The sequence below is a fragment of the Muntiacus reevesi genome, chromosome 2 (assembly GCF_963930625.1).
Source record: "Muntiacus reevesi chromosome 2, mMunRee1.1, whole genome shotgun sequence".
In the NCBI taxonomy this organism is placed as follows: Eukaryota; Metazoa; Chordata; class Mammalia; order Artiodactyla; family Cervidae; genus Muntiacus; species Muntiacus reevesi.
Genome location: NC_089250.1, coordinates 65,568,696 through 65,588,619, shown reverse-complemented (window position 1 = coordinate 65,588,619; position 19,924 = coordinate 65,568,696). Strand labels below are relative to the sequence as shown.

At 49.3% G+C, this 19,924-nt stretch overlaps 3 non-coding genes across 3 annotated transcripts; all 3 read left to right on the top strand.

Moving 5' to 3' along the window:
• The first annotated feature begins 13,526 nt into the window (after nucleotides 1–13,526).
• Nucleotides 13,527–13,661, top strand: LOC136162194 (small nucleolar RNA SNORA71). Its single transcript, XR_010662015.1, has one exon. It is a non-coding gene; the product is annotated as a small nucleolar RNA SNORA71 (small nucleolar RNA).
• A 994-nt stretch (nucleotides 13,662–14,655) lies between these two features.
• LOC136162192 (small nucleolar RNA SNORA71) lies at nucleotides 14,656–14,788 on the top strand. The gene has a single exon (XR_010662013.1). It is a non-coding gene; the product is annotated as a small nucleolar RNA SNORA71 (small nucleolar RNA).
• A 1,589-nt stretch (nucleotides 14,789–16,377) lies between these two features.
• On the top strand, nucleotides 16,378–16,509 carry LOC136162195 (small nucleolar RNA SNORA71). The gene has a single exon (XR_010662016.1). It is a non-coding gene; the product is annotated as a small nucleolar RNA SNORA71 (small nucleolar RNA).
• Nucleotides 16,510–19,924: the final 3,415 nt, after the last annotated feature.

The window sequence follows — 19,924 nt, the reverse complement described above, 5'->3', positions numbered from 1 at the left end:
TGGAAGTGTGCCTTATTGGGGTTTTGAAGGACTCAAACAGAAAAAGGAGATGGGAAGATGTTCAGAAAAGGGAGGAAGAGAAAGACTTAAGAAGCTGATCTTGGGGGTAAGGATGGGGGAGTGGATGTATGTGCTGGGATGTGAAGAAGTTAGAAACTGGATGGGGCATCTCATTGCACGGCCTGTAATAGATGATCTTTAAATATTGATGCAAGAGAAGAAAGAGAAATTTTCTTTGTTGTAATGGCAGAGGGGCTCACTTGATTCTGAAGTGTAAGAAAAATTCCATGTGTCTCAGTCAGCTCCTGGCTCCTGAGGGCTTAAAAAATGAGAAAAAGGACAACTGAAAGGATCCAAAAAAGTGAAAAATCAATAAAACAACAAGAGTAGAAACTAAAATAGCAGAAAATGAGTATTATCATATTTAGAGCAACAGAGCCAAACAATGTTAGCAATGAGGAAGTTGGTACCATCAGAGCAGAAAGTAAAAAAATGAGAGAACAATCTATTTGTCTTTTTACTCGTAAAATTTAAAACGTTGGTAAAATGAGCACTTTTCTGGAAACTATTTAACAGAATTGTCTTAAGGAAAAAATAGAAAACCCAAACAATTTCATAACACTGTAAGGAATTGAATCAGTTAAGTCTTCCCACAAAGAAAACATCATAACCGAGTGTCTTAATAAGTAAGTTCTACAAAGCTTTATATTATACAGCCTCCTGGATAAGAGAGAAAACAGTTCTAAGTTCACCTAATTCCCAAATTTAAAAAGGTCAATAAAAGAAAAAATAAATTATAAGTTAATTTATTTAGGAATGTAAACATCCTAAAAATATATTGGTAAATCTCAGGTAGAACCAGGCTTGATCAGTATAACAGGCGGACAAAGGGCCCAGCTCAGATTTGACCACCTTTCGGCCCCTCTTCCTTTCACTGTTGTTACCCACGCTCCACCCACTGTATCCCTGGGTATGGCCTGCCTACCCCGTGAGCTCACCCAGGAAGGAGCAGGGTCTTGGCCAAGCATCCCAAGCAGGGCAACCCACAGAGACCCTGAGATGTATGCATGCTCAACACCTAGGCACCTCTGCACGGCCAGTACCTCCCAACCCACCCGTGAGATGAGACACCTCCCAGATGGGTGACTCTTCTCCCAGCTACAGAAAGGTGGACGTGCCTGTCCTTTGGCCTGGAAAGTAGCTGAGAATTGAGAGTTCCAAGATTGTGGAGTTAAGGATTGCATTTCTCAGAAGGTCCCTCTACTTCTTGCAAACCTTTCTCTTATTCTAATGGACCTGCATGGTTTACACTGTCACAGGTTTAGATATTAATATCTTCCACTTGTCCTCATGAAGCTTGTGGGAAAATTCCCCCCAAGTGTTGCTCTTTAAAGATACTTCCAGGGACTACTCTGGTGGTCCAGTGGTTAAGACTCCGAGTTTCCTAATGCCGGGGCCGAGGTTCAGTGCCTGGCGGGGCAGCTAAGATCCCACATGCTGTGCAGCATGGGAGGTGCAAAAAAAGATATTCCCAAGAGTCTTCATTAGAAGGGCCCACCATTTAAGGATTAGAATGGAGATTTTTTTAATTCCCCCCTCCTTCAGGATGGTAGAACATAGGGTGACTCTGCTGGCCCAGAGAAGGATGCGCTAGGAAAGCATCAAGTGTTTTCTATGTTCAACCAAGCATCCCTAATAGCTCTGCTTCTCAGCAAGAGACTATAATATGAATGGCATGTCCCCGAGTTGGGCAGTGCTCAACCTGCACAACCATACATGGCAATCCTGCCTCCCATCAGTGGAAGGTGGATGGATGTGTACTTCAGGGAAAACCCAGCATGTATCCCCCTGCTACCTCACATGCAAGAAATGGAGTAAATGTACAGCCGGAAGTCCACAGAGAGAGAGGGGGAGATGCAGGACAGAGAGTTCTGGTAGCATTTCAGTCCCTGGTGTTTGTCACTTTGGAAGCTCAGTTCCACCTCTGCCCTTCCTCTTGTTCGATTATATAAGCTTCCCAATAATGTAATTCTTTGTTAGCATAAGTTAGGTTTCTGTCTCCAACACTCCTGGCGAAAAACCTGTCCATGGCCAATTATTAAGGTATTCCACCAGTGGCAAGGAGCATGGGAGGTCGGCAGCTGCCTGATGTGCTGTGTGTGTTTATCTCAGATGACTTTCTCATCTACGACACTGGCCTACCTAACGGGACTGCAGCAAACAGGGCAGCATGTCAGCAAACAGGGCAGCATGTCGAAGTCTCGAAATAAAAGTAGTGTGACAGCCTTTGCTTGGGGCATTCAGCTAACAGTCCATGCTCAGTGGCTTGGCCTTATTTGTCAGTCAGCAATGTGTCTGCAGACGTTAAAAATGAAACAAAATTGCAGTGCGTGCTCTGCAAACTCCTGAAGGGATGGATGTTTGAAGTGGGTCTATTGCTGGCGGGGATGTGTTGGGGACCTATCCAGAACAGGAGTAGGCTGATGATTAGGTCTGCCTGGAACAAGGCTCTTTCAGGAGTGGACAAAATGGGCTTAAGGAGGCTCTGGGGGAGGAGAAGCCACCAGCCACCTGCCACTGGTCATCAAAACAGAACAGTAGCAGCAAAAAGGGGGCAAGGGCACTGCTCTGCCAATGAACCTTCTGTTCATTCATTCATTCAGTACGTGGTAAGTAAGTGCTTCCACTCTGTGCTGGCGGGTGTGGCCAGCAGATGGCAATCACAGCCTGACTGGCAGGAAATTAAAAAAGGAACAACGAAAACTACCATCTAAACAATTTCCCAAACAACTGTTCAGTTAATGATTTTTCCCCATAAAGGCACTAGAAAAGATATGCCCCTTTTCAAATGCTGCTTTTTGTTTTTCTATTTGTATAATGACTGGGACTTCCCTGGTGGCTCAGACGGTAAAGTGTCTGCCTGCAATGCAGGAGATCCAGGTTGAACCCTGGGTCAGGAAGATCCCCTGGAGAAGGAAATGGCAACCCACTCCAGTACTCTTGCCTGGAAAATCCCATGGACAGAGGAACCTGGTAGGCTATAGTCCATGGGGTTGCAAAGAGTCGGACTGAGCGACTTCACTTTCACTTCTTTCATTTAATGACCGGAAGGTATAGGGATGAATGAAAGAAACCCATTGTATCTGCCTTGTTCCAAGCTTATGGTCTAATAATCCACCAGTATCAAATTAGTTCTGTCCCACAAATGCAAGCATGGTTTTCTATTGGGAAGTCTAGTAGCTTATTGCAATGACATCAAAAGTGTGGTAGATATCACAGAATCAGGAAGAAGACAAGATATGATGGATTGAGTTATGACCCCTCAAAAGGTGTTATGTTGAAGTCATAACACCTGGTACCTGGGAATGTGACCTGCTGTGGAAACAGTCTTTACAGATGTAATTAAGAGGTAAGTTAAGATGAGGTCATGTTGCAAGAGGGAGGACCATTAATCCAATAGGACCGGTGTCCTTACAAGTAAGGCGAAAGGCATTCCAGGAGAATGCCTTGTGACTCCCAAGGTTGATGGGCACCACCAAAAGCTAGGGAGAGGCAGGGAAGAATCTTGCCCAGAGTTTCAGAGGGAACATGGCCCTGCTGTCACGTTGATTTTGGACTTCTAACCTCCAGAATAGTGAGGGAATGCATTTCTGTTTTAAGCTACCCAGTTTGTGGTACTTTCTAATGGCAGTCCTGGGGAATAAATTCAATACACATAAAAATTTTTAATCTTTCTGAGTCTCAGTTTTTCAACTCTAAAGTAGGTCAAATAGGCAAAATGGCACAGCTACTGTGTGAAAAAAATTTTTTTTGCCTGTGCCATGCAGCTTGCAGATTCTTAATTCCTTGACCAGGGACTGAACTCAGACCACAGCAGTGAAAGCGCTGAATCCTAATCACTAGGCTGCCAGGGAACTCTCTGATGCAGCTGCCAGAGCAAATAGTATGGTGGTTGCTCAAAAAATTAAAAATGGGATTGCTGTAGGATCCAACAATTTCACTTATGGATATATCCTTGAAACAACTGAAGGCAGGGTCTTTAAGGGATATTTGTCCACCCACGTGCATGGCAATATATTCACTATAGCCAGAAAGTAGAAGCCACTCAAATGTCCATTGATGGATGAATGGATAAACATGATGTGGTCTATCACACAATGGAATATTATTCAGCCCTCAAAAGGAAGGAAATTCTAACAAATGCTATAAGATACATGAACCTTAATGATATTATGCTAAGTGAAATAAACCAGTTATAAAAGGACAAATACTGAGTGATTACAGGCTTCCCTAGTGGCTCAGTGGTAAAGAATCCACCTACCAATGGTGGAGACGCAAGAGATGTGGATTTGATACCTGGTCCGGGAAGATCCTCTGCAGAAGGAAATGGCAACCCACTCCAGTATTCTTGCCTCGGAAATCCCATGGACAGAGGAACCTAGCCGACTACAGTCCATGGGGTCCCAAAGAGTTGGACATGACTTAGCAACCAAAGAACAACAACTGAAAGATTCTACTTATGCAAGTTTCCTTGATTAGTCAAATTCAGAATCAGAAAGTAGAATGGCAGTTGCCAGGGGCTGGGGAAAGTGGAGTTACTACTTGATGGCTGTAAGTTTCAGTTTGAAAGATGATAAGAGTTCTGGGGATTGACTGCACAACAATGTGAATGTATTGGACACTACTGAGCTGAATACTTAAAAATGGCTAAGATGGTAAATTTTATGTTATGCTTATTTTAAAATTCAAAAATTTAAGAGACTTTCCTGGTGGTCCAGAGGTTCAGTTCAGTTCAGTTCAGTTCAGTCACTCAGTCGTGTCTGACTCTTTGCGACCCCATGAATCACAGCACGCCAGGCCTCCCTGTCCATCACCAACTCCCGGAGTTTACTCAGACTCATGTCCACCGAGTCAGTGATGCCATCCAACCATCTCATCCTCTGTCGTCCCCTTCTCCTGCCCTCAATCCGTCCCAGCATCAGGGTCTTTTGCAGTGAGTCAACTCTTCGCATGAAGTGGCCAAAGTACTGGAGTTTCAGCTTCAGCATCAGTCCTTCCAATGAACACCCAGGACTGAGCTCCTTCAGGATGGACTGGTTGGATCTCCTTGCAGTCCAAGGGACTCTCAAGAGTCTTCTCCAACACCACAGTTCAAAAGCATCAATTTTTCGGCGCTCAGCTTTCTTCACAGTCCAACTCTTACATCCATACATGACCACTGGAAAAACCATAGCCTTGACCAGACGGACCTTTGTTGGCAAAGTAATGTCTCTGCTTTTTAATATGCTATCTAGGTTGGTCATAGCTTTCCTTCCAAGGAGTAAGCGTCTTTTAATTTCATGGCTGCAATCACCATCTGCAGTGATTTTGGAACCCCCAAAATTAAAGTCTGACACTGTTTCCACTGTCTCCCCATCTATTTCCCATGAAGTGATGGGACCAGATGCCATGATCTTAGTTTTTTGAATGTTGAGCTTTAAGCCAACTTTTTCACTCTCCTCTTTCACTTTCATCAAGAGGTCCAGAGGTTAAGAATCTGCTTTACAAGGCAGGGGACACAGGTTCGATTCCTGGTCGGGGAACTAAGATCCCACATGCCTTGGAGCATCTAAGCCGTCGAGCCACAACTGGAGTCAGTGCCCCGCGAAGAAAGATCCCACAAGACGCAATGAGGATCCCGTGTGCCGCAACTGAAACTCGATGCAGCCAGATAAATATATAAATATTTTTAAAAAATTAAAATAGGTAAAATAATGCATTGAAATATGTGAATACCATAAGTGCTTTTTTCAGTAGTTGATGTCTTACATTAAATAGTAAACTAGTAATACATTTTAGCTACTACCATGGTTATCATAATTTGATTAAAAATTAATATTCATAACTATAAAAATTCTTAGAAATCTAAAAATAGAATATACATCATAAAACATTGTGCTTAGTCACTTCAGTCATATCTGACTCTTTTTTTTTTTTATATCTGACTCTTTTTGACCCAGTGGACTGTAACCCACCAGGCTCCTCTGTTCTGGGACTCTCCAGGCAAGAATACTGGAGTGGGTAGCCATACTCTCCTCCAGAGAATTTTCCTTACCCAGGGATCGAACTCGCATCTTTTATGTCTCCTGCATTGGTAGGCGGATTCTTTACCACAGAGACACCAGGGAAACCATCAGTCAATTTCATACATAATGATGAAATCATAGAAGAATTTTTCTATTTTTATCCTAGAAGCTCCAGAAAATTAGTCAGGGATGTCTGCTGCCCTTGACCAGGATGACCCAAGGTCATAAAAGTAAAGAATTGGGGACTTCCTTTGTGGTCCTGAGGCTACAATTCTGTACTCCCAATGCAGGGGGTCCAGGTTCTATCCCTGATCAGGAAACTAGATCCCACATGCCGCAACTAAGAGTTCGCATAACACAGCAAAGATAGAAGGTCCTGTATGCTGCAACTAAGACTCAGCACAGCTGAATAAACAAACGCATAAATAAATATTGAAAAAGAGTAAAGAATTGATATCATCAACTAGCATGGTGAGAGAAAATGAGCCAAAATCAAGTATCATTATCCCGGAATGCTCAAGTATTCAGGCAAAATAGTTAATGATTCTCAAGCCAGGAAAGTTTAAGTTAATTAGCCACAAACATCTCAGTTATTTAGTTAGCAAAGGAGGCCCAAAACTGTTGTTCAGGGAAACTCAAGTTAAATAGCTAAGACCATCCAGAGTCATTAGTCAAGAAGGTTGTATTCAAGGACTGTCCAGCACCGAATGAAGGAAAGTCCAATGTCACCAGCCAAAGTTATCAGTCTTTCTCTTGGACTCTGGCCCTCCAGGGCCCAGCCTGCCAGTTTCTGAAAGGAGAAAGCCACCTCTTCTCCTGTCTGCCCCTGTGGCAGAGGCCTGAGCCACTTAAACCTTCAGTGAGCTCACACTGACCCCCTCTCCAGAATCAGTGGCCTTCAGCCCAGGATAAAAATGAACCAGAAGGAAGACTAGTAACAGAGAGGTGGTGGGAGTCAGAGAACCCAGCTAGGGGACCCAGGGAAGTGGGGGTGCTGGGACCTCGGTGGGAACTGACCCTGGTAGAGAGACCCTCTGTTTCATCTCAGTCTGTGCGAGCATCCAATGAGGGTTTGGGGCTGCCGAAGACCCCCAAACAGGTCCAGACCCGGGCCACAGGACAGCAGAGGCCCTGGGCGGCTGGACTGGCCAAGGCTACCACTGGGCCTCAGTCCCAGGCTGCAGAAGCCCAAGCCTATTCCTCCTGAAAGACGTAGTAACAGAGCATCAATAAGACGAGGAGGAGGACGAGGAACAGAATAATCAGAACTGCCAGTATGGTGTTCATTCTTAGTGTGGGGATGGAGCTTGGAGCTCCTGCAGGGCTCACCAGGCCAGCTGCTGACTTCTGGCCTAGACCCTGGGCATCACTTCCTTGGGACAATCTGTTTAGCCAGCTGAGACCTCATCTCCCCACCCCAGCCCCGCCAAGTCCAGGCGGCAGGAATCTCTCAGCCACTGTGAGGTCACAAACTCCAAGATGACAGAATATTGGCCTCCCAGTCACAGCCCTATCCTTTATAAATGCGATCAGTATTTTGAAAGTGAGACTTTTCATATGTCATCATAAAAAAATATATATATATTTTTTGCCTCTCTCTTTAAACTTTCTCTAAATGGAAATATCTTTTCCCTATCCTTAGAAAAATATCAGGCAGTCCTCATAACTTCTCTGTTCCTTCTTAGGTAATAAGTCTTGTGTTACTAAAAATAGCGAACATGATTTCTATTCCATTAATTTAAATGTTCATCTCATATTCATCGTGTTTTCAGTGACCGTTGGTAGTTAAGACTTCTCTGCTCTCCACTGTCTGGGACCAAGCAGAGGGTGGGCTGCTGTCTGCTCGGAAGGGATGGGAACCTTCTCCCTTTTCTCATCCAGATGTGTTTCTAGTCACCAGGTCTCTGCTCAGTCCCCCCACCCCCCACTCCCAGCTCCTCCAGGATCAGGTGAATTGAAGAGTGAGATGGGGGAACATTTCTCTCCAGGCTGGACCTGAAATTAAGGCTATGCATTCTCCCTCGGCCCCTATTTCAGGGGTTCTTCAGAGATCCTCTTCCTGGTGCCCTTTGACTGAACCCCACGTGATGTGAACAGGCCCTCTTCTTGGGGACCCCCTGCCCCTAGCAGGCTCTGTCTAAAGTAGAACCTCTCGGGCAGCAGGTAGCCAGTCCTACCCCAGATTCTACACCTGCCGAAAGAGACAATGTACCTTTGACTGAGGAAGGGGTTGGGCACCGGTCACCTGGGTTTTCCAACGCTAGGTGACATTTATCAAGCTCCAAGGTGTTCCTGCTGGAGCTCCCGGTATGAGGATCACCAGAGAAAAAGGAACTTCCTCCTACTCTTCCTCTTGGGGGCAAAGGAGGAGGGGCTATTTTAAGACATAGAGCCCATAATTCCCTCTTTTTCATGTCTAACACTGTACTTTAAAAAAAAGTATATATTTATTTATGGTTGTGCTGGGTCTTCATTGCTTTGCACAGGCTTTTTCTAATTGCAGAGAGCAGGGGCTACTCTCTAGTTGCAGTGTGTGGGCCTCTCATTGTGGTGGTTTCTCTTGTTGCAGAGCACGGCTGTAGGGCATGTGGCTTCAGTAATTGCTGTGTGCGGGATCAGTAGTTCTGGCACACAGATTTAGTGGCTCGGCAGCAGGTGGGATCTTCCCAGACCAGGGATCGAACCGGTCGCCCCTGCATTGCAAGGCAGATTCTTAACCACTGGACACCAGGGAAGCCCCACTATGCTGTTAATACCCTCAAACTAGAGGATTGAGTTACAAGCAACCATTTTCCAGTTATTTCTTCCTAAATTCTACATCTAATCCAATACCCTTTTTGGAAGGCAGCTGCCATTTTATCAGGTGGGGAACCTTCAAAAATTACAACAGTGATTTGTTGTTGTTCAGCTATTCTTTCCTGTATTTTGGTGCCTCCTTGGTACCTAGGCTGAAATATCTATTTTAATATCTTGTTACACTAACAACAAGCATCAGCCACACCTTTTAGATGGCCAGCCTCCTCTAGACACTGGGGATGCAGAAATGAACCCGCCCAGATTCCCTCCCTGGCATCACGGGCACAAAGATGCAGATTATCTAGGTCGGAGTCATGGCTCTGACCTTTCCCAGCCTTCTGAAGGCAGCTTCCCCTTAGTCTCCAGCTTAGAACTGTGAGGCTCCCCATCTGAGTGGTGCAGGAGACCCAGCGCCTCTTAGGATGTCCCAGGCTCGTGGGTGGGGCCTGTGGAAGGGACTTGTGCTCAGTCTCCCACTTGCTGTTTCTGTCCTCTGGCTCCAAAGGGCTGATCGAAGCCAGATGGCCTGAGACCTGGGCTGATGGACACAGCGGCCACCAGGCCGTGTGGCCACAGAGCACTGAAATATCGCCAGTCCCAGCCGCAACATGCGGTCGGTATAAAACATGCACTGATTCCGAAGACTACGTGCAAAGGAAGAGAAATAGTAAATACCCTATTAATAATTTAAAAATATTGATTACATATTGAAATAATATTTTGATTATCTTGTGTTAACTAAAATATATTATTAAAATTAATTTCACCTTTTAGGTACTTTAAAATTTTTAATTTATTTTTATTGCAGTATAGCTGATTTACAATGTTGTGTTAGTTTTTGGTGTACAGCAAAGTGACTCTCTCCATATACATATTCTTTAAAAAAATTTTTTTTTAATTTCTTTATTTTTGGCTGTGCTGGGTCTTCAGTGCTGCACTTGGCCTCTCTCCAGTTTTGGTGAGCGGGGGCTACTCTCTGGTTGTGGTGCCCTGGCTTCTCGTTGCGGTGACTTCTCTTCTTGTGAAGCGTGACCTTTAGAGCACTTGGGCTTCAGTAGTTGCAGCACGCAGGCTCAGTAGCTGTGGCACGCAGGCTTAGTTGCCCCACCGCACATGGAATCTTCCTGAACCAGGAATCAAAACTGTGTCCTCTGCATTGGCAAGCGGATTCTTAACCCCTGGGCCACCAGTGAAGTCCCCTATATTCTTTTTTATACTCTTTTTCCATTATGGTTTATCACAGGACATTGAATGTAGTTCCCTGTGCTATATACAGAAGGACCTTGTTGCTTGTACATTCTACATATTTTGTATCTTTTTTTTTTTTTTTTTTTAACCTTGGTGCTTGTTTAATTGCTAAGTCATGTCCGACTCTTGCAACCCCATGGACTGTAGCCTGCCAGGCTCCTCTGTCCATGGGATTCTCCAGGCAAGGATTCTGGAGTGGGTGGCCATTTCCTTCTCCAGGGGATCCTCCTGACCCAGGGATCGAACCCAGGTCTTCTGCATTGTAGTCAGATTCTTTACCAACTGAGCTATGAGAGAAGCCCCACCTTTTTAATCTTACTTTTCTTTTCTTTTTCTATTAAGTTTATTGGAGTATAGTTGCTTAACGTTTTTAATGTGGCTCCTGGGAAATTTAAAATTACACATTCAGCCGGCATTGTATTTCTACCGGATAGCGCTGCCTTTAGACCCTTCAAACACAGCATACTCTCTCTGCCTCATAAATAATCCCATGGTGTCCTAGATAATCCATGGTGTCCTCACAGTGACAGAAACTCAGGACTTTTTCAAAAATACTTACGTAGAGCAACTACCATGCTTGGCCATCTGCTCGGTGCTATGTCCTGGATGTGCACTGTTTCATTTAATCCTCACAGCAATCGCTATGAGGAGGGGAGCTCTGACTCTGCCCATTTTCCAGAAAGGAAAACTAAGGCTGGACAAAGTTAGGTCATAGCCACACGGAGAGTAAGGGCAAGAGCAGGAGGCAGGAGAGGACACCAGGGCTGTGTGCACACCTGGCTCCCTCGTCCAGTGTCCCGCCAGCCACAGCATCCCACGGCTCCTCCCCATCACGGAGACACCCAAGGTTCTCACAGTCTTAGAACTGCACCGGCTCCTCCCAGGTACAGCGATAGAGTGTTTTCACCCTCAGAAACCACCTCCGCCTATTTCCCTCTTTGTTGTATCAGTCAGGCCTTCCTTGATTTCCACACTGCGCTGACCTAGTGACCTAGTGAGCATCGGGAATGTGAAGGAATGAGACCCTTGCTCAGACACACGTGGACTGTCTGCAGTTCAGAATGTGGACCGAGTTAGTGGCAGGGTTGCTTCAGGTCTGAGAGATACACTGGGCCGAGGATGCAGACAGTGTCAGTGCCTGTGTGATTAGGGGCCATGAGCCCCGTCTCAAGTCTGTCTGCAGCGCCTTCAAGAGGTTGGGACCTCTGTCTCCTCCAGAACAATGCAAATCTGACCGGGTCCCCAATCGCAAATATGATCAAGTCCCTCTTGATCAAAAGCAGCTTCAAGGCTGCTTTTACTTTTAGGGTGACCTGCCCACCACACTAGGCTTATCTCCCTGTCATCCTCACGTTCCAGTTGCAGGTCATTGAAACACTATTTTAGTCTGGTGAGGTCCAAATGAATACACAGTCAGAATTCATTCTTTTGTTCAACTGAGCCAGCCACGGAAACTAGGTGCTCTGAATACAACGGTCAGTCAGATAAAACCCCTATTGTCCAAACTCAACACGATCAATGTGAGCTCTTGCTGATAACAGTTCCTGTCTTAGGCTCCCTGGTAAAGAATCCGCCTGCCAAGCAGAAGACGGAAGAGATGCAGGTTCAATCCCTGGGTCGGGAAGATCCCCTGGAGGAGGAAATGGCAACCCAGTCCAGGATTCCAGCCCAGATAATCCCAGGGACAGAGGAGCCTGGCAGACTACCAGTTCATAGGGTTGCAAGAGTTGGACACGATTTAGCGACTAAACAACAACAAGTAGAAGAGTAGCCATTCCTACAGATTAATGGCAACTCAGTGACAACAAACAGAACACAAAGAAAAGCAGAGCAGGTGAAGGAATGTTACTGCCAAAATTCCAGGCTGCTTCTGGAAATTACCCAGTCATGCAGAGGCAGAACTTGGACTCCACTCCACAAGAGGGCGCTGCAAAACCGGTTGCGCGGGATCCACTCCAGGCAACGCCGGTCTAGGCCGCAAGCCCCGCCTCGGCTTCATTTCCGCCGTCGCTGTGAGCGTGAAGGCGGTTCTTGCCCATTTGTCCACGTTTCGTCGTGGATTCCACACCATCTGCACGTATTCGGGGCCATCCGCGGACAACGGCATCTTCACGCACTGTCGGCTTTGTCTCCGCCGCTCTCCAGCGCCGTCTGGTCGTGGGGCACCCCGGGTGAGTCCGCGGGGAGCGCCGGGCACGTGGTCCGCTCCCTCCCCAGCCCAAGGGGAAACAGACCCAAGCGGGGAGCGCAGGCCGCAGGTTGCCTCGGAGCCCAGGGCCGCTCCCGGTTCCGAGCCCGTCCCCTGAGATGCGTGTGGGTCTCTCGGGACTTGTCTTCTCGACAGAGGGGCCTCTGGTCGTCTGGCCTCCGGCCGACGCCGCTTCAGAATATGGGGGTCCCCTGGCCTCACCCATCCGTGGGGAGACTTGGACCCGCCGACGGCGAGAAGCAGGTCCGGGGATGCGTGGGCCCGAGGTCTCGAAGGGCGGTTCGTGCGGAGCCGGTGTGAAGAGCACCCTTGCTGCGCCAGAGGCCCCCCGATCACATCTCATCACCTCCGACTCCAGCGTTTGATCCCCTGAAGCCGCTTGTCCGTTGCAGGGCAAATATCTTCGTGACCTTTGGCCCATTCCCTCTCGGTAACTTCTAAGGGAAAGTGTGCAAACCTCTACTTTAACTGGGGGCGCCCCCAGGGCCCTGGAAGAGCAGTCTGGTCTCCTGGGCCCCTGCTTCGCACTGAAGGCCTTCCCCTGTCTTTCCCGGGCCAGGGCCTGCTCAGCTGAAGACCCTGCCTTGGGCGGCGCCCCCTCCTCCCCTGCAGGACCCTGACCCACACTGCCTGCCTTGGCCCCGCCGTGTCCAGGGACTGAGCTGTCCCCTGGGGCAGTGCTGGAGCTGTGGCCTTCCTGCCCTACTGCCGAGGGGATGGTTCTTGGGCTTGAGGGTTGTGGGACCTGCCTTGCAAAGCCCTTGTGCAGGAGGATGGGGCTGGGTTTGGGGGCCAGGCAGGCCTGAGTTCAGATCCTGACTCAGCGCCTCCTTAGCCAGGGAACCTGGGGTGAGTTCCTTTATTCTCTTGAGCTTTCCTTTCCTTCACGGGGGAAAATGGCAATCGCTCCGGAAGGGCGGAGGCCTGGTCTGTGTTTTTCTTTGTCTTTGAACTCACAGTACTTGGAATGTAGTAGGTCCTCAGTTGGTATTTGTGGGGTGGATGAGTAATTGAGGCTTTTTTTTTTTAAAAAAAACCAGAGTTGGTCTTCCCCTGGCTTCTCTTGATGGGGGGGCAGTGGAACCTTTTCAGGAAGTGAGGCTAGTGCCTGGGGTCCTGGGCCGGCTGGGCAGCTTTCCCCTGCCTGGGTGGAGAGCGGGCTGCTAACCTGGGCCCCTCTGCCTGATTCCTCATCTGCCCTTTTCTGCCCCTGCATTCGAAAGTGATCGTGGGCTGCCCGTGCGTTAGTCATTGATAGCGCAGGGAGAGGAATTGCTGAAAGCATTTTCCCCGTGTTTGGAGGGTTCACTCCTATCCCTTCTGAACTCAGGAGCTGTCACACACCCTCTCCCTCCTACCCCGTTTTAGACGCCTCCTAGCAGCTGGTGTCTGTTGTCTGCCTGGCTCAGTGCTGGTGTCCTTGAGGCTTTGGGAAAGAATGTGGGTGGGTCTGCTACTGCAGTGGTTTATGACTCTGGTCTCCGGTCTCAGCAGCCCTGAGACCTTGTTTGCAGCTGGATTTGAAGTGATTACAGGCTGCCTGTGTCCTAGTTGTTGCTAATATGGGCCGAGGAAAAGTTGCAAGAATGTTCCTTATAATTCAGGCGATCCTTGCTTGTCCCTTCCAAACCGGACAGCCCTTTAGTTGCGGTCACAGTGGCCAAGCCTGAGGCAGACTGAGGGTGGAGGGAGTCAGGCTGTTGTGGGTTCATTGCCGGATTCCCCAGCATTCACACCGGGTTTTCCTGTTGGTGACGATGGTGGTTTCCTGTCTGGTGGGCTGATCACCTGCTGGCCTCTTTTCCCCCGCAGGAGTGTCACGTGGCTGCCGTTGGGCGAGAGTTGTCCTCAGGGAGAGCCGAGACTGAGACCCAGGTAAGTGGTGCCCTGCTCATTCTGTGCATTCTGTCCTGCTCATCCTCCCAGTTCTGTGCAGACTGGGAGGCCAGAGGTGTGGGGAGTGAGAGTCCAGTTGGAGGCCCGGCCCTCTTCTGCTGCTGAGAGTCCCGGGTGGAGGCCGCAGTGATGTTAGAGAGGATGGAGGTTCACACCCAGTGACCAGCTGAGAGCTTATCTGTGAGCCTGAGCGAGAATTCTGTCTGGTTCAATCCTGGTGGTGTGTTCACTCACTCCTTCGGAACCCAGGGGTTCTCCGAGTTTCTGCTGTCAGTCTTCCCTTCGGCTCTTGGCAGGGACTGGGAAATGATCCAGAGTAGATCTGCCATCTTAGGCTGTGAGTCTGGTCAGTGCTCCGTCTGCTGGTCTGTTCCTCGTTCAGGCCGCTTCTCAGGATGCTGGCAGTGACCTCTGCTCAGCTCCCTCTCTGCCCTTCTCTGCCCCTGCATTCGAAAGTGATCGTGGGCTGCCTGTGCCCTGGTCATTGATAGTGCAGGGAGAGGAATTGCCGAAAGCCTTTCCCCGTGTTTGGAGGGTCCATCCTGTCCCTTGCAAACCCTGGCGCTTTCGCACATGTCTGTCTTTCCCCCGATTTGTGTTGCTTCCTGGCACCCAGTGCCGTGTGCTCACTGAGCGCCCCTCTTCCCGAGCAGACCCCTGCCTCAGGAGTCTATGGGCTGGCAGGGGAAGGCTCCCTTCCTGGAAGCTTTCTCTGCCTCCTCCCCGCACCCCTTCCCACATCGTCAGCCCCATAACCCAGCACTAACTCCTCCTGGAAAACTTGATTTGCTGGTCGTGCCCGTTATGCTGTGATCTTGAGGGCAGTGCCTCTTTGCATTGTGTCTGATGCCTGGCTATAGCAGCTGGTCATAGAAGGGGGGAAAAAAACCCAAAGAGATAGAGATGCCCTATTTGTTGCAAGGAGATCAGACTCCTCCCATTGTGGAGGGTCAGGACACCACGCCCTCCAGCAAGCCAGCCTGCTGGGTCAGCCTCCTTTCCTTCTCCCTTGGATGTGTTGTTTCTCTAATGAAAGCTAGGCTTACTGTTACCTGCCTTTAATCCTGCTGGGGGTGATTTTCTAGTAACCGACTGGACAGGGCACAGTGTCGTTGAGGACACATGTGTACATAACCCTCATAGCAGAGGTGGACCCACGGCCCTCCCCCACACCTGTTACCCTTCCGATCCATTCTGGTCGCTGCCCGTCAGCCACGGGCTGCTCCCCAAACCCTGACCTCAGCATGTTGTTTTTAAAACAAGACGGATGAGCAGCAGATCGATCATAGTTGCCCCATAGGATGACATGGGGGTTAATCCTGTCCAGATGACCTGCACACCCCTTCCTAGAGTCACCTTGTTCTCTTTTGGAGGCAGTAGTGTGGCGGTTCAGGGACCACGGTGACAGCCCCCTGTGAGGGTGCTGGCGTCTGCCAGCCGCTGTGCCGCTGGTTCTCTGACCCCCGGGGCCTGCTCTGCGCGCCCGTTCACGGCCTTTCTCTTGCAGATGGGTCTGTGTGCGCAGAGGTTCCACGGGAGACACCATCTTCATGCCAGCCGGGCGCTAGGCCCCGGGGCCCCAGGTAAGCTGTTTGGACCTTTCTGTGGAGTTTTGTGTGTTTTGTAAAATCTTCTGCATGTTTCCTGGGGCTCGGGTGATCATGTAAGGGGACATGGGGTGATAGAGGCATCCTGGTGTGAGGCGGTCTCTCCCATGTACACAGGGGAGGGCCCTGTAGAAACCTGCTCGGGAGAAGGGCTCCCCGGGCACCTCCCTTCCCAGTCTTATGATGGGGAACTTGTGGGTGTACGCACCAGAGGCTCTGGTTCCACCGCTGAACCCGTCTAGCCCTGTGACCCCCATCTCAGAAGCCACATTCGTGAAAAGGGAAGCTAGGATAGCAGTGAAGGTTTCAAAACCGGTTTCATGGCTGTGTCCTGACCAACATCCTGATCGTTTTCAGCCAGAGAGCTCATTTTTATGCTGGAAGCGTGTTGACTGCCCCTGGCAGGGAGGTCTTGTGGGGTCTTGGCAGGGCGCTACAAAGCTGCTGGTATTGACGCGACTGGGCAGGGCTGGGTTGCTGCACCCGACTCGGGCGTTCCCTGGGCCCCTGGCGCCAGCCTCCTGTCCTCTCTGGCTCCCCTTCTGCCCTTTGCTGCTCCTGCATCGAAAGTGATTACGGGCTGCCCGTGCCCCGGTCATCGATACTGCAGGGAGAGGAGTCCCTGAAAGACCTTTCCCCGTGTTCGAAGGGCCCAGCCATCCCTTCCGAACCCTGGAGCTTTCACACACTAGTTTTTTTCTCCTGCCATTCCCTTCAGAGCTTAGACCTCTGCTGGTCCTTGGACTTGCAGGGGTTCACTTTGTCTTTGAAGTTCAGGAGCCTCTTGGCAGAAACCAGTCAGCACATATTTGGTCCTCACACTGGAATAAGTTCATGTGGCGCGAAAGAGCATGGGGTGGGGAGGGAGGGCTGTAAACTGTGGCTTCTGCTCTGTGGACTTAACAGGAGTGTGGACAAGCCATAATATATTATTCAAGACAGCCCATGACTGACGTGCTTGTTGGTGTGGCTGACGGAGCCCTCAGCCCTCATCAGCAGAGTGCTGACGACCTGCCTTTTGTCTGTGCTGCAGATGTGTTTGGTGGGAGGCAGAAACCCTCCACCAGTGCCCTCGCTTAATACACTCCAAAGATGCGACATGGCACCCCAAGAGGTGTGTCCGGCTCCCAGATAAAGGTGAGATGGGGTCCCATTCACCACTGCCCCGCTTCCCCCACGTTTGGTCTGAGGGCTCATGTCGCGTTCTCTCCTGTCTACATTCGTGTTTGATCCTGTTCTGCTAGGTGTGTCTATTCGCATCTCATAATGTGAAGGTCGTGAGGCTGTTAGATGTGAGCCACAGGGTACTCGGCAGGCAGCCTGAGCGTCCCCTGGGCTTTCAAACCTGCCCTCTGCCCCTGGCGTACGTCAGAGGCTTGTCCTGTCCAGTCCCTGGTCCTGGGGCTCCTCAGCCAGCCTTTCCATTTTCCTTGGCGGCCCATATCAAGTGGGTCTTTGCAGAATAGGATGATGGTGGGAGAGCTCCTGAGGGTGGTGGTCCATCCTTTGATGAAGATACAGTGGGAGTTTGGTGTCGGGTCCCCTGACAGCACTAAAGTCTAGTCTGTCTGCCCTGATCTGGTGCTTGAGAGAAAATCCGTTGTTGTAAAAACCAAACTTTTGAGATGTTTTTCTTTGTTACCGCATCTATTCTGGTGATTTCTATTTGAGCTTGCATAAATTGGAAGCTTGGGCCTGGTAGATTGGAACCCTCAGTGATGTTACCTGGGGAGGAGAAGGTGCTGGAGACTAAATGCTTATATGGTTCTTCCCTCCTAGGTCAGCCGTAGATCTGGAGGTGGCTGAGGAAGTCCCAAGGTCCTGAGTCAGTGACCTTGGGGTCACCTGGGATCTGGAATGGCTGGTATTTCTCCCTGAGGTGGGAACCGAACCAGCTGGGAACCGATCCCCTGAGGGTTGGCTGGTGAGTTAATGCCATCGGCTGGGAACCGCCCCCCGGAGGGTTGGCTGGTTTAAGTCTATGCAGATGGGAGCTCCCAACCATTGGTCTTGCCTGTCCTTTCTTGTAGATGCCTATTGTTTGTGGATACCAGAGCAGAGAATGGAGAGTGCCACTCCCACGTGAGGAGCTGCCCGCCGTCTGCTCCCAGTGTCACGGGAGCCGTGCGCTCAGCACTAGAGGTCCGGGGCAGGGCTCTGGGACCGGCGGCCCGGGTCCCCTTCAGCCTTCTGACCGCTGAGGGCCGTGCCCTTGGGCGGTGTGGACCGAGAAGGCTGGCCCCAGTCCCTCAGGGACTTCGATGACCAGGAGTTTTTCTGTTGAGTTGGCAGCTGCTTATCATTTTCCTCTCCACTTGCCCATTCAATAAACTATACACCACCTCACCTGTGTTTTAAATCCACAGCAAGCCACGTGCCAGCGAGGTGGGGCAGCGTGAATGTGGGTCACAGGCCGGATCCTGTTTTTACCCGTTAAGTCCTTCCATCCTACTCCTGAGGCTTGGCACATGGGCTGTCGTTTGAGGTGTTGTGTTCGGATGAAGATAAGCAAGTGCTGGTGGTTGGCTCAGGTTAGGACCTGTGAGAGTCGAGGCTCTGACAGGAACCAGGGTGCCGGAGTGAGACAGGTGCTGCTGTCACTGGGAGAGCTGGGGGGTGGGCTCAGCAGGTACCTGCTTGTGGGACCAGCTGGCCTAGCTTGCATGGGATTGAGGGGTTTCCCAGGACATGGGACTTTGGTTGCCAAAACCAGGAAAGTCCTGGGCAAGCTGGAACAAGTTGGTCAGCTTGTCTGGGGTGTAAAATACACGGTATTGGGACTTCGCTTATGGTCCAGTGGTTAAGAATCTGCCATCCAAAGCAGGGGACCAGTTGGATCCCTGGCAGGGAGCTAAGATCCCACATGCCTTGATGCAGTAAGCCCATGTGCCAGTCAAACTGGGTATCTGTCAACTACAAACCAGAGCATCACTGACTTTCTCAACTGGTGAGGTATGATGCTTCTCACTAGGGTATCTTGTGATGGGCCTGCCCCTGCGTGAAGCCCAGCAGGTGCTGTATGTCAGTAGGAAGACTTTCCCGCTTGTGCTGCTGGCCTAGATAACCCAGGAGGGCAGAAGCCAAGAGGACCCGCTGAACTCCAGTCTGTGTGTGTCATCCTTCACTCTCGGCTTCCAGGCAGCGGTCCCTTTTCAGAGGTATTTGTCAGTCAGTCTACATGTCTGCTGATGTTAAAAATAAAGCAGTAGCCCTTGCTCGCTGCAGCCAGAGAAAGCCTGCATGTAGCAACAAAGACCCAGAGCAGCCAAAAATAAAAATTTTAAAGCAATAAGCATGCCTCCTGCCAGCAGAAGAGGTTGTGTATGTGAAGTGGGCCTTCTTCGCAGGAGGGGTTATGCTGCTTTCTACCCTGAAAAGCTGGGAAAGGGTTTGTCCAATGACCTTGGCCAGGAAAACCCATGAACAGGGGAATCCTTTGCTGCCAAAAGATGCAGAAGCAGAGAAGGAAACAGCCCATGATTAGAACAATAAACAGTAATCTGCAGGAAAAATGGCAGCTTTCTTTGCTAACCAAGCATTCCAGGATGATAGTTGACTTTGGTTCATTATCATTTTCTGGGGAAGTCCTCTCATGCTATTTTAAAATTGAGAAATCTGGGGTTTGGAGAGATTCAATAGATTTTTGCTAAGAGAGCAAAGAGTTGATGTAGCCACAGTTATAAAGCAGATCACACTTGCCCTAAGTCTATGCTCTTTATTACTTTTGTAACTGAGTATGATAGTAATTTCCTAATTGTATTATAGATCAGGGTTGCATTCATGGTCTAAAGGCCTTTTAGTCTTGGTGGGTTGTTTTAGACCGTGGATTGTACATTATGGCCCATTGCTCAAATCTGGCCTGTCTATTTTGTCTTTTTTAATAAAGTTTTACTGGAACACAGCCACATGGACTCTAGCAGGCTGTTCTCTGTTACAACAGAAGTGTTGAGTAGTTAAAACAGACAGTATATTCAGCCAAGACTAAAAGATTTGCTCTCTGGCCCTTTACAGAAAAAATCTGCTGGCTCCTGTTTTTGGCTGTAAGCTTGATGTAAACAGAGACCATGTGTTTTTCTTATGCTGATCCCACCTCTTCTAGCACT